Source organism: Gorilla gorilla, chromosome 15, assembly GCF_029281585.2.
Source record: "Gorilla gorilla gorilla isolate KB3781 chromosome 15, NHGRI_mGorGor1-v2.1_pri, whole genome shotgun sequence".
Lineage (NCBI taxonomy): Eukaryota > Metazoa > Chordata > Mammalia > Primates > Hominidae > Gorilla > Gorilla gorilla.
Genome location: NC_073239.2, coordinates 88,383,314 through 88,396,991, shown reverse-complemented (window position 1 = coordinate 88,396,991; position 13,678 = coordinate 88,383,314). Strand labels below are relative to the sequence as shown.

At 39.5% G+C, this 13,678-nt stretch overlaps 1 protein-coding gene across 34 annotated transcripts in view; it reads right to left on the bottom strand.

Moving 5' to 3' along the window:
- Positions 1-13,678, bottom strand: part of SIPA1L1 (signal induced proliferation associated 1 like 1) — a 415,163-nt gene that overhangs the window by 222,068 nt on the left and 179,417 nt on the right. For 32 of the 34 annotated variants that reach the window (XM_063697940.1, XM_055362226.2, XM_055362236.2 and 29 more), the window contains one exon: positions 3,365-3,467. The gene's annotated coding sequence lies outside the window, so the exon portion shown is untranslated. Of the gene's footprint in view, positions 1-3,364; positions 3,469-13,678 lie in introns of those variants that run through there. The other 2 variants (XM_063697953.1, XM_063697956.1) reach the window with 1 other exon arrangement.

The window sequence follows — 13,678 nt, the reverse complement described above, 5'->3', positions numbered from 1 at the left end:
ACATGAGCAGAATACTTAGAGTTCTATCCATGATGCCTCTGATTTCAATCAGCACTGGTGTCACCATTGCCAAGCTGACCTGATCCAAGTTAGAGTAAGGTTCACTTAGAAGCCTAGTAACCACCCTTAAAGCAAAGGGTTCTTTATACCACTTAAAGTTAACACATTTGAACAGTTTGAAAACATCATAAAGTAAACAGTTCAATTTGGCATCAAAGATAACTATCTACTTTTCTTGAGTTTAAATGCTATATAATAGGCCGGGCATGGTGGCTCACGCCTGTAATCCCAGAACTTTGGGAGGCTGAGGCAGGCAGATCACTTGAGGTCAGGAGCTCAAGACCAGCCTGGCCAACATGGCAAAACCCCGTCTCTACTAAACAACAACAAAAAAATTAGCTGGGCCTGGTGGCATGTGTGTGTAGTAGCAGCTACTTGGGAGGCTGAGACAGGAGAATGGCTTGAATCCAGGAGGTGGAAGTTGCTGAGATCACGCCACTGCAGTAGAGCGTGGGAGACAGAGTAAGACTCCATCTCAAAAAAAAAGAAATATTATATAATAATGTTCAGAATTTAGAATATTATGGACCATATTATATGGGTTACAGTATGTACAAAATCTTTAAAACAGATGGTAAGTTACATAGAGACATCAAGTGACAGTTCTAGCTGATTCAGCTCTAATTCATTGTTTGCTTTCTAACAGCAATATTTCAAAATGAGCAATTCCATAGCCCATAGAAGAGATTTTCATTTTAAGTAGAGGTGACATCTTTACTTATGTAAGAAGCAATTATACAGGTTAACAGAAAAAATGAATTGCTATAGAATACACTAGAGATATGTTTCAGCAAACCATTAGTTTTCATTCTCAAGGGTATGTACTAAGGGTATCAGCTCAGCAGTCACTGAATTTATTAAGCTGTAATTTTGCTACACGAATTCTCCATTCTCTCCTTCAGAGCACTCTGAATAAATCAGAAAGCAATGTTTGCTTTCCTCTCTACAGTAACAACTGTGTATTTGGCCTGAATTCTAAATAATCAGGTTCTTTATGAAATTTTTGGAATTTAGCCAATATACAGATCTTTTCACTAAACATAAGCATGAAGGAAAGAGGCTCAAATCATAACTTTCATATTTAACTACTCAAAATGGGGGAGAACGGCCTCTTCAGACAAGTAGGATAAACATGCACAGAACTCTCCATCACCATACATGCTCTCCTGTCACTAAAAACAGATATGTTTTTGAGAACTCGAAGCACAAACATTCATTTGGATGTTTGATGACATCAGCATCTATAGTCTAAAATCTATTGATATAATCCTTAGCGCACAGTGTCTTTTACACTGGTTGAGAGCACACTAGGTGTGATGGTTAGTTTTATATGTTAACGTGGACAGTCTATAGTACTCAGTTATTTAATAGAACACGAATCTAGGTGTTGCTGAGAAGGTATTCTTTAGAGGGGGCTAACATCTACCATCAATTGCTTTAAGTGAAGATTATCCTCCACAATGTGGGTGGGCCTCATCAGAGTGTCAGAGAGGGCAGCTTAGTCAGACACAAATAGGGCAGGACTGGGCCCCCACACTCCCAGGAAAGTTAGGCAACCATCAAGTGGTGGACAGGCAGTTGTCACACCGCCTCACTAAAATAACAGTAAGTCGCAGGCAGCACCAGGGAAAGGCAGTCTCCCTATAGATAGGAAACACCTGAAACTGGTGATCAGCAGCTTCCTAATAAGTTCTCAATGGGTGGGTGAATAACCTCAAGCATGTGCATTAAGAGGCAAAATGGCAGAGTATGACCTTCTAGGGACATTCTGCTGGTAAGGGAAGAATGCCTCAGGCAAGCGTTATGTACAACTCCAGTAAACACACTGCACATGCTCCCCTCCAAGCACTAACAGACCACAGACAACCCACTCCAAGGGAAGAATCAGGGGAGAAAGGATGCCAGACCCTGGAAGTATGCTAACATATAACACCCCAAGTCAAAAGGTCAAACCTCACACTTGTCCTTCAAGTCACCCTCAGTATCTTTGCAGATACTGCACCGCTTCCAAGTGTACTTTCTTTCCTTTTGTTCCTGCTCTAAAGCTTTTTAATAAACTTTCACTCCTGCTCTAAAACTTGCCTCGGTCTCTTCTTCTGCCTTATGCCCCTCGGTCAAATTTTTTCTTCTGAGGAGGCAAGAATTGAGGTTGCTGCAGACCCATATGGATTCGCCACCGGTAATGAAAGGCCTTTAGAGCAACAGCGGAGGACTCCCAAGGAAGAAGTTCTGCGTCATGACCGCAGCATCAACATCTATCTGTGAGTTTCTAGCCTGACCTACAGATTTCTAACTTGCCATCCCTAACTGTCATCCCTAATTGGCTTACTCGCCAATTTCTTTCTTGAAATCAGTCAGGCCAGTCTCAGTAGCTTACTCCTGTAACCCCTGTCCTTTGGGAAGCCTAGGTGGATCACTAGAGCTTGGGTGTTTGAGACCAGCCTAGGCAATATAGCAAGACCCCATTTCTATAGAAAAATTTAAAAATTAGCTAGGCACGGTGGCACGTGACTTTAGTCCCAGCTACCTGGGAGGCTGAGGTAGGAGAATGAATCCCTTAAGCCCACTAATTTGAGGTTACAGTGAGCTATGACTGCACCACTGCACACAAACCTAAGCAACAGAGCGAGACCCTGCCTCTAAAACAAAACAAAACAAAAATCGGTCAATATCTATTTCCATGTCTGTATGTCTGTCTCTCTCTCTCTTTACACATATAAATATATTTGTATTTATAAACACACACACTCTGGAGAACCTTGACTGATACACTAGGTAAAAAGAAACACTATGTTTCTTCTACACACACCAACAAATTCCAACATCAAATCATCAAATAGGGAATGGGGAGTTCCACAACAACCAAGTGTCCAATTCTTGGCAGACACCAAGACACCAACCAGATGTCTTACAGTTCAATTCTATGGTGATACTGTCTACCTGGAGTTAGCTATTGATGAAGAACGCCAAACTCTGTAAAATACTTGAAAAGATTTATTCTGAACCAAACATGAGTGACCATATCCTGAGGCACGGTCTCAAAAGGTCCTGAGAATACGTGCCCAAGGTGGTTGGGTTTCAGCTTAGTTTTAGGGAGACACAAGACATCAATCAGTACATGTGAGGTATACATTGGTTCGATCTGGAAAGGTGGGACAACTTGAGGTGGTTGGGGGAAGTGGGTCTCAGGTGGATTCAAAATCTGATTGGCAATTGGTTGAAGGAGTTACTATCTAAAGAACTGGAATAAACAGAAAGGAGTGTCTGAGTTAAGATAAGGAGCTGTGGAGACAAAAGTTCTTACCATATAGATGAAGTCTCATAGGTGGCCGCCCAGAGGGACAATTGATGATCAGACCTTTAAAAGGTGCCAGACTCTCAGCTAATGTCTTCAGGATAGGGAGGGCCTGGAAGGGGAAACATCTAGTTAACAGAGATTCTTTATAGATGCACATTCCCACCCCCCTCCCAACCCCCCCAACCCCAGCTTCCCCCCACACACAAAAGATGGCATTGCAGGGCCATGTCAAAATATGGTAAAGAACTTTTTTTTTTTTTTTTTTGAGACAGAGTCTCGCTCTGTCGCCAGGCTGGAGTGCAGTGGCGCGATCTCAGCTCACTGTAACCTCCGCCTCCCGGGTTCAAGCGATTCTCCTGCCTCAACCTCTCGAGTAGCTGGGACTACAGGCATGTGGCACCACGCCCAGCTAATTTTTGTATTTTTAATAGAGACGGGGTTTCACCATGTTAGCCAGGATGGTCTCGATCTCCTGACCTCGTGAAAGAACATATTTTAATGTAAAATATTTCCATTTCCTCCTTTATCTGTCATGTGATGTTATGCCAGTCAGGCTGGTTAAGTAAAACCCAGTTGATGAGATTTTATGATTTACAGAGAGTGACTCCCCAGACCCCTGTAGGAATTTGGGCAAGAGACAAAAAGGTCAGAGTTTAGTCCTCATAGCTTAGATCCCACAAGGCTGTTCCTACTTCAGATGCTAACCATCAAGTCCAGGCCTCAGGTATTTCTTACCTACAGAAAATAAATTGCGTGGGAGGTGGGAAGGGAGTTTCCCATGACCCCCTCCTTGAGTTTGAGAATTTCCTAGAAGGACTCACAAAACTCCAGAAAACAGGTACTTCTGTTCGCCAGTTTTTTACAAAGATATAAGTGAGAAACAGCCAAATGGAAGATGCATATCGTGGGGTAAGGGAGGAGGCAAGCCCTCTCGGGGCACAGCACCTACATGTGTTCACCAACCCGGGGGCTCTCTGAGGCTATCCTTTTGAAGAGTTTTCTGGAAAACTCTCTAAACCTCCGGCCCATCTTTCCTCCATGGAGCTAATGGGATGGGACGGAAAGTTCCAAACCTCTACTCACATGATTGATTACCCAGGAAACCAGTCCCCATTCCAAAGCGGTTCAGGGGTTTTCAACCACTAGTCATCGTATTAATATACAAAAAGACACTCTTATCACTCCTGAGAGGTCAAGGGTCTTCGAAGCTCTTGTGTCAGGAACCAAGGACTAAGACTAAATACTGTAACAAAAGATGCTCCTGCCAGGAGCAATGGCTCATGCCTGCAATCCCAACACTTTGGGATGCAAAAGTGGGCACATTGCTCGAGCCCAGGAGTTCAAGATCAGCCTGGGCAACAAAGTGAGACCCCAACTCTGCAAAAAAAAACAAAAAATTTAGCCAGGCATGGTGGCCCACGCCTGTAGTCTCAGCTACTAGGGAGGCTGAGGTAGGAGAATTGCTTGAGTCCAGAAGGTAGAGGCAGCAGTGAGCTGTGTTCACACCACTCTACTACAGCCTGGGCAACAGTGAGACCCTGTCTCAAAAGGAAAGGCAGGGGAGGGGGGCTGAAAATGCTCCTATCATACCCTATCAGTCAAGAAGTTTTAGAAGTTTTAGATCTGTGCCAGGAACCCAGGTCAGAGACTAAACATATACTTCTTATGTCACACTAGGCAACATGGGAAACACTGTGAGTTTTAAAGGTTTTTAAATTTGAAGTCATACAAGGAAAAAGGCACTTTAATTCAATTCACCTGGGGAACAAAGGCATTCCTTGTTTACTGAAAGATCATACATAATGACCGAAATAATCCCCAACTAACTAAAAGAAAAGTAGATCAATGGTAAGTATACTAAACTCTCTGTATGAAAAACATTTCAGGGAAAGACAGGGTAACATTAGTTCTGATGTGGGATCTGGGGAAAGGGGAGGACGGCTGGAAGAAAATCAGGCAAAGTGAAATGGAATGCCACACCTGAGCTGAGCTGTCAAGGCCCGTACTTATTCACCCAACCATTTTAAGCTAATAATGTTTCAGGACTATGTCCCAGACGTTTTTTACTTTGACTGTCTCATCGATTGGTTCATACCAACATTAACTGGCACATACTATTATTATCTATAATTCTCAGGAGGGATGGAGGAGCTAAATACACAATTCACAAAGGTGACACAGCTATGAAGTGGTACTGGGCACTGATTTGAGTTACTGAGCTATATGCACCCCTGGCAATAATTCCCAGGCAAAACAATAGGGCAAAAACATTCTATGCCAGATAATCTTATGAGCAATGTCACAGACAATATGTAAATGGTATATTATGTTTGAGATTTGTACATAAAGAAAGGGGATTAGGCCAGGCGTGGTGGCTCGCACCTGTAATCCCAGCATTTTGGGAGGCCAACCTGGGTGGATCACCCGAGGTCATGAGTTCGAGACCAGCCCAGCCAACATAATGAAACCCCATCTCTACTAAAAATACAAAAAATTAGCTGGGCGTGGTGGTGGGCACCTGTAATTCCAGCTACTTGGGAGGCTGAAGCAGGAGAATTGCTTGAACCTGGGAGGCAGAGGTTGCCATGAGCCAAGATCGTGCCACTGTACTCCAACCTGGGCAACAAGAGTGAAACTCCATCTCACAAAAAAAAAAAAAAAGGTGGGGGGGATTAAGGGGAACTAGCATGAGCAGAAATAAAAAAGCAAGCTGTATAAAGAGAAAAGATTTTTGGTTCAAAGTTGCCAAGAACTGTTAAATAAAATTTACAGGAGGCCACTGTTTTGAACTGAGCTTCTGCATTAGGCTCCAGCAGGCCAGATCAAAGTGGGGGCACTTGTGTCAAGTTGAAACTTTATTAACAGACAAATCCCAAACAGGCCAGTGTTTCCAAAAAAAACCCAGGAGATTCACAGAAACCAATCCAGAAGAGCCCAGTCAACCGGAACTGGCATGATACGGAAGTTCCTGTCTCTTCTGCTTTAACCCTTACAAGAAAAGTAACCAGAAATAACCTGATGTTAACAAATCTGCTCTTTTATATTGTACTGTTTGCTTGAGCTTTGAGCTTTCTTTCTTTTTTCTTTCTTTTTTTTTTTCTTTTTGAGATGGAGTTTCACTCTTGTTGCCCAGGCTGGAGTGCAATGGCGTGATCTCAGCTCACTGCAACCTCCGCCTCCCGGGTTCAAGCAATTCTCCTGCCTCAGCCTCCCTAGTAGCTGGGATTACAGGCACCTGCCACCACACCCAGCTAATTTTTTGTATTATTAGTAGAGACAGGGTTTCACTATGTTGGGCAGGCTGGTCTAGAACTCCTGACCTCAGGCAATCCACTGGCCTCAGCCTCCCAAAGCGCTGGGATTATAGGCGTGAGCCACCGTGCCCAGCTTGTTTCCTTGATCTTGCTCATGCTACCTTACAAAAAAACAATTGTTGTGCCATGCACAATGGAGCTCCAAATTTGTAGACGTATGCTTCCCAGTTCATGAATGACTAATAGAAACCAATTAGATGTTCAAATTTGTTGAAAGATTTTGTTTTTAAATACAACCTAAAAATTTACCTTTTTTCCATCCTATCTCAACTTAATAAGAAAATAAAAACACAAATTCGTGAAGTACAGGAAATCCCAATACAGATGATATCAGCAGACCAGACCAGTGAAAAATTCTGAGAAACAGAAAGCATATGGAAACAGCATGAGGACAAACCCCATAGGGCCAAGAGAACTGTAACTCGTTACAAGTAAGAGGATGGACCTTCAAATAAATTTTCCTAGCAGAATCCAGGAATAACTAACCATGTCAGCCGATTCTGGGAGAAGCAGCAGGCCTTGGATGGTGAGCCAGGGAATTAAAACCCACACATCTTATGGGAAAATCTACACTACCCAACAGGGTACACTCACCATGGCTTCTGTAATAACAGTCTACATGCACTACCAGGTGAATAAGAGTCTTTACAGCAAAGCTGAATTCAACTTTTTAGTTCTACCACTTACTACAAATAAATCTATGACAATCGCTACTCATCTCATGAAAACCAGCAACATGAAAAGGAGTACTGAACTCAAGAATACCTAAAAAAAATTCATACAAAAAACAAAGACTATGTTTTTTAAAGTATAATAAATTCCCTCAAGAAATTCAAGGAAACACGATATGCATAAAAAGAAAAAAGAAAACTTTTTGGTTAAAACATATTTGTTCGGAAATAAAAGTATGCAAGGTGAATCAGCATCAGCTCCTGGAAGTCTGTGGCTGGCTTCTCTACCCTAGATGCCATCCCCAGTGGACATACCATGTTCTAATATCTTCTGTCTTTCCAAAATCACTTCTTTGGCTTCTCTTCGGCTTATAAACATGTACAAACTTCCTTTAAATTAGAAAAAGCCTTTCCCATGACCCAGATCCCTTTTCCAAATAAAGAAGTAATGAGGTGAGGAGGTGTTAAGAAGCTGAATGGATGGTCTATTATATGAACAAAGAAACAAGAGAAAAATGGGGAGGGATAGTTAGTAACATACCAAACTTAAAGTGCCACCTTTACTGGAGGAGATTACAAATTAAGAGCCTGTATATAGAACTTTGTCCATTAGCATATTTTCCTTGACCCATGGAGTGTTTTACAGAAATTCAATTCCATTTTTTAAAATCATGTATTTAAAATGAAAATACAGATTAATAGCTTCTCTTGAAAAACTGGTAGATCTGATAGCTTTGAGGCCACATTCCCAAACAGCAATGGTGGCTGGAGCCAAATGGCCAGCATGAAACAGGCATTCTCCTCCTCTCCACAGTCCCCAAGACTGTCTTCCTCACTTTGAGCTTATGCCGGTTACCCTCTATCGTCCCACTTGCCCTCTTTTTTTCTTACAGTAGAAAAATATTTTCTCTTATCCCAAGGCCTGCTTTTACTCATTGCCATTGTTTGCCAGGCCCCTGCAGGCACTTAAGTTTGTGAGTCTGCTGCAGAATGATGGAGTCAAGAGAGGAGCTGAAAACACAGACCTCTGGCTGGTAAGAGAAGGCTGACAGGGCTAGAGTTATAGCTTTAGGGGAGCTTGACATATGTTAAAATGAAAGAAGACTGAGTTCACAAAAAAAGAATATATTAAAAGGAAATGGCAATAATGAAGGAACTTTAGGAAATAACCATAATTCAAGTCAGTATGAGAAACTGAAAGGTAAGTAAGTAACAGTAAGGGAAAGGAAGTACAAGGAGTAAGATGGTCAAGACAGATTTCAAAATGAGTTAAATTGATGGTGCACAGATTACAGCAAAAATTCATTCAGTTGTGACACTCCAGCCATAGAAAGAGATCATGGTCCACTGTAAAGTAATCTACTTAACAACCAAATTCAAGTCTAAACTACCCACGAAACTGAACTACACATCAACTGATTAAGGTTAACACAGAAAGATGAGTGTCTTAATTACTGTCAATGTAAATGCTGTATCAAGGTCTTGGAAGACATTTTTCATTGACCAGAATTATCATATGACAAAATTTATCTTACATGTTAAAAACACTTTCAAATGAAACAAACAGATGGGAAAAAAAAATTAGGTACAAATCAACAACAAAATTTCCCTCCAACTGCTGCACTCTATGAGAGTACGTTGTGCTGTCCTATTAACAAAAATGGTCAGTTAATAAAGCGAAAAAGTTACCAAGTTTTCCTCTAAATTTTTATGTCATGAGGAGAACAAAAAGGCCCATTTAACCTAGAAGGCAAGAATTTAAGGCATTACACTGCAAAAGCCATCAGACTGTGAATAAGCGTTAATATCTCTGCACATTTGGCTTAAAAAGAACATAATTTAGAAATTCTACAATATAAAATAGGTATCTCTGCTATGCCTTTTGCATTAGACTACAAAACAGGCCAGGCAAGGTAGCTCACGCCTGTAATCCCAGCACTGTGGGAGGCAGAGGTGGGTGGAACGCTTGAGCCCAGGAGTTCCAGACCACCCTGGGCAACAAGACGAGACCCTGTGTCAAAGAGGGAAAAAAAGGAAAAAAAAAAAGATTACAAAATAGATAAATTTGAGATAATAATATGGAGAGAATTCATAGAGAAATATAAATTCCATATTAAACATGTAAAAATACCCTTATTAACAATCAAAAAAAGAAACATTAAAGCAAAAATGAAGTACCATCATTGTACAACTACTAAATTAGCAAAATAACATTTTGTACATTTGGCCCAGCACGGTGGCTCACACCTGTAATCCCAGCACTTTGGGAGGTCGAGGCGGGTGGATCGCCTGAGGTCAAGAGTTCGAGACCTGCCTGGCCAACATGGTGAAACACCGTCTCTACTAAAAGTACAAAAATTAGCCAGGTGTGGTGGCACGCCCCTGTAATCCCAGCTACTTGGGAGGCTGAGGCACGAGAATCACTTGAACTTGTGAGGCAGAGGTCGCAGTGAGCCGAGATCACGCCACTGCACTCCATCCTAGGCAAAAAGAGCAAAACTCTGTCTCCAAAAATATATATATATGTATTTGCTTGGACAAGTAATTAATGGCACTCCCAGAAAAGGATCTTATGTAAATAATACAACAGAAGCAAAAGGTTATAGGAACAAATATACATTCTACTACAATGTTTTTGAAGCAAAACACAAATAATCTGGAAACAAGTCAATTATCCAACAATAGACATACATAGAAAATTATGGTGCAACAAAACTATAAACTATAATTTTTTGTTCTCTCATGTGACAATAATGGGACAATGTGTGCAAACCTGGAAAAATAACTGATACCATGTTACGGTGGAAAATAGAATACAGGATGAGTACCCCTTATCCAAAATGCTTGGGACCAGAAGCATTTCAGAATTTACATTTTCGTGGGGATATTTTGGGGGGGGAGGGGGGAATATTTGCATATCCATAATGAGATATCTTAAGGATGGGACCCAAGTTTAAACATGAAAATTCATTTATGTTTCATATACACCTTATACACATAGCCTGAAGGTAATTTCATACAATATTTTCAATAATTTTGTGCACAAAACAAAGTTTGTGTACACCGAAACATCAATGAAGTGCAAACTGTCACATCAGGTCAGGTGTGGAAATTTCCACATGTGGCATCATGTTGGTGCTCAAAAAGTTTTAAATTTTAAAGCACTTCAAATTTCCGATTTTGGGATTAGAGATGCTCAACTTGAATATATACCAAGATTAAAAGTACAGTAGGTAAAGAATGAAAAGCTAGGCCAAGACAAAGATGGAAAAACTCAAAGTTCAAATAAGTATTATATTGGAGTGATACATTTATGGAGCATTTTATTTTTCAATATTATTTTAATAATAAAGTAGATGAAACAAAATCTAGGCATCATGGGATAAAAAGATTGGCACAGAGACAAAAAACTATAGCGACAGTGCTAAAAAAAAAAAAAAAGAGGAAAGAGAGAGCTGTGAGATCCCAATGTTAGACAGCAGTAACGGTAAGTTTTGACAAATGAAATAAAAAGAGGTCACCAGCTTCAGAAACTTAGAAAGCTACTAAGGACCTAAGAGAGAGGCATTTCAGCAAAATGGTAGAGACACAGATCTTACACAGAGAACTGCTTATTAAATAAATGAGGTGGGGAAGTATCTGTGAGTGACCCAGGCAATGCGGGGAAATAAATTGTTGATCACCTGGGCAAAGAATGAAAGAACGGTGATAGTTTGGAAAAGAATCAAGGCTGAGAAAAGTTTTTTAAACTACAAAATATTAAGGAAAGTGAATGGTCAGTAAAGAGAAACAATGAAAATGCAAAGGAGAATGAAAACTACAAAATGGCTCTTGGAGGCCACATAACACAAGAACTCAGGTTACATGAAGCACAACATGGCTTTTCATTGCTCCCAAAAAGCACTCAAATTTGTCTACAAAAGTGATCCTTCATTAAAAATTTTCATATCTTCTTAAAATCAGACATACTGATTAGAACACATCTCCAACAGCATTTTAGCAAAAAGCAAGCCAGAGTTCAAATGAATGATTCTCTACTGACTTCTAAAAAAGGTAGAAGTCCCAAGTTAAACCCCAAATAAAATAATTTTGTTAGAGCAAGGAATGTTTGGAATGGATCTAAAATTCACATTTTTCTTCACTTCAACATCACTGAAATCAGTACGCATCTTATATTTCCTGGCACCTTAGCAATGTGCCATAGTTTAGAAGGCTGCATTTTTTTCTTTTTTAAAAATTTTCCCAGATTCAACTCAATTCCTCACAGAGCATTTTTTTCCTTAATAATACGTAAGATAATGGTGTGCCTTACAATAGAAGGTATCTTTTATTTTTAAAAATATGGTATCTTTTGGTCCTTACAAACTGCCCTCACGTGTTACTATATAACTACAACAGAAAAGGAGGTAGAGAATAGAGAGAGGAAAGCTGGCATATGCAGTTTTAAACTACTCTGTTTTATAAAAATAGGAAACTGTGAACATTTCACCAGATTTCTGATTCTATAACTAAATGATCCCCATGGTCCTGATTCAGTAACATTTATTCATGCTCATAAATGCAGAACATAAATCTTACATATACACATTTCACAGCACTCCATGTGAGTAACGGTCATGTTACAGCACAGGAAAAATGACATTTAAGGAAAAAGGATAATGAAAACAGCATACTTTCATTTAAACACAAAAACTTTAAAATTTTTTTTTATTGAACAAAGATCAGAGACAAGAATATTTTTATTAAAAATATTAAACTTTTAGGACTGGGCGCGATGGCTCATACCTGTAATCCCAGCACTTTGGGAGGCCAAGGCAGATAGATCGCTTGAGGCCAGGAGTTTGAGACCAGCCTGGACAACATGGCAAAACCCTGTCTCTACAAAAAATACAGAAAAGTAGCCACGCCTGGTGGCACACACCTGTAATCCCAGCTACTTGGGAGGCTGAGGCACAAGAATCGCTTGAACCCAAGAGGCAGAGGTTGCAGTGAGCCAATACTGTACCACTGCACTCTAGTCTGGGTAACAAGACCGGGACCCTGTCTCAAAAAAAATAAAAATATTAAACTTTTAAGAGAAATACTAGATAAGTAACTATCACTCAGGGCAATTTAATACATATTAACACATTTGCAACTTTTCTGTAAATATAAAATTATTCCAACATAGTTTACAAAAGTAAATAAATATATACATACATATTAACAATCTTAGTGACGATTTTTTTGGTGTTTTAATCTCAACAAATGGGTTGTCTAGAAACATTAAAGAAAAATATGTGAAACATTTACAGCATCAAGCACCTTTGGCAATTACCATAATCACAATTAGCCACTCTGAACTGGATGCACTACAAATTTTTAAATGTTTTACAAATAAGGAAACTGAATTTGCCAACCAATAAATGTATTCTACTACTTCTGCCTATACTGTTGGAAATATAAAGGATGATCAAGTCAATGAAATCAGCATCTTAAAATGTTTCTTCAGCATAATCAGCTTATTGAGGACAGCAGTTTACTCAGAGAACATTTAAAAGTGACTGAATATACACACGGGTTCAGCATCAAAACAAAAACAGGTAACATGCCAGAAAATTCCATCATGACCTTCTAGTTGTATAACCTTGTAATTTACTTTCACATGCATTGTTCTTAGGATAAAATGAGCTATATTATTAGATATAAGAACTCCAGATCTTCCCATTTTAAAATAATACTATCTACACCATTTGAAGCTAAACTCAGACATACAAAGTTCATCATGCTAACATATATCAAGCACATTTTTTCAATAGAGGTCAGGGACATGATGACTACAAAATTTCATCTTACATCATAGAAGAATTGCAACTAACTGTCCTACAGCAAGGGGGGACATGCATAAGAATTCAAAACTTCTGGAATTTTTTTACTAAGTCTTTTATAAAATATGGAGATAATATTTTCTGATTATTTAATATAAGCAATGCACTATGCTAGGAGAAATTAAAAAAGCAGCTCCTGTCCTTAAGAAAATCAGAGTATAACAGGGAAAGAAACATAAAGAACTTCATTAACATGTGGCAGAACACGGTGTTAGAGGAGTCTTATGAGAACACAAGGATGATAAAACTGAGAAGTATATTAAACCATAACTACATTTGCACTAATGTAGGTGAAAAATAGTCTCTCTGGATTAAATGGGTCACTAGGAATAAGAGTATTTTATTTTAGTTATCTGCAACATGTTTTAAATGTTGACAAGTTTTCATATTTAATATACTCTACCCTAATAGCCAAAAATTTTTGTTTCTGGGCCTTTAAAATAACTCAAGATTCTAGGCTGGGCATGG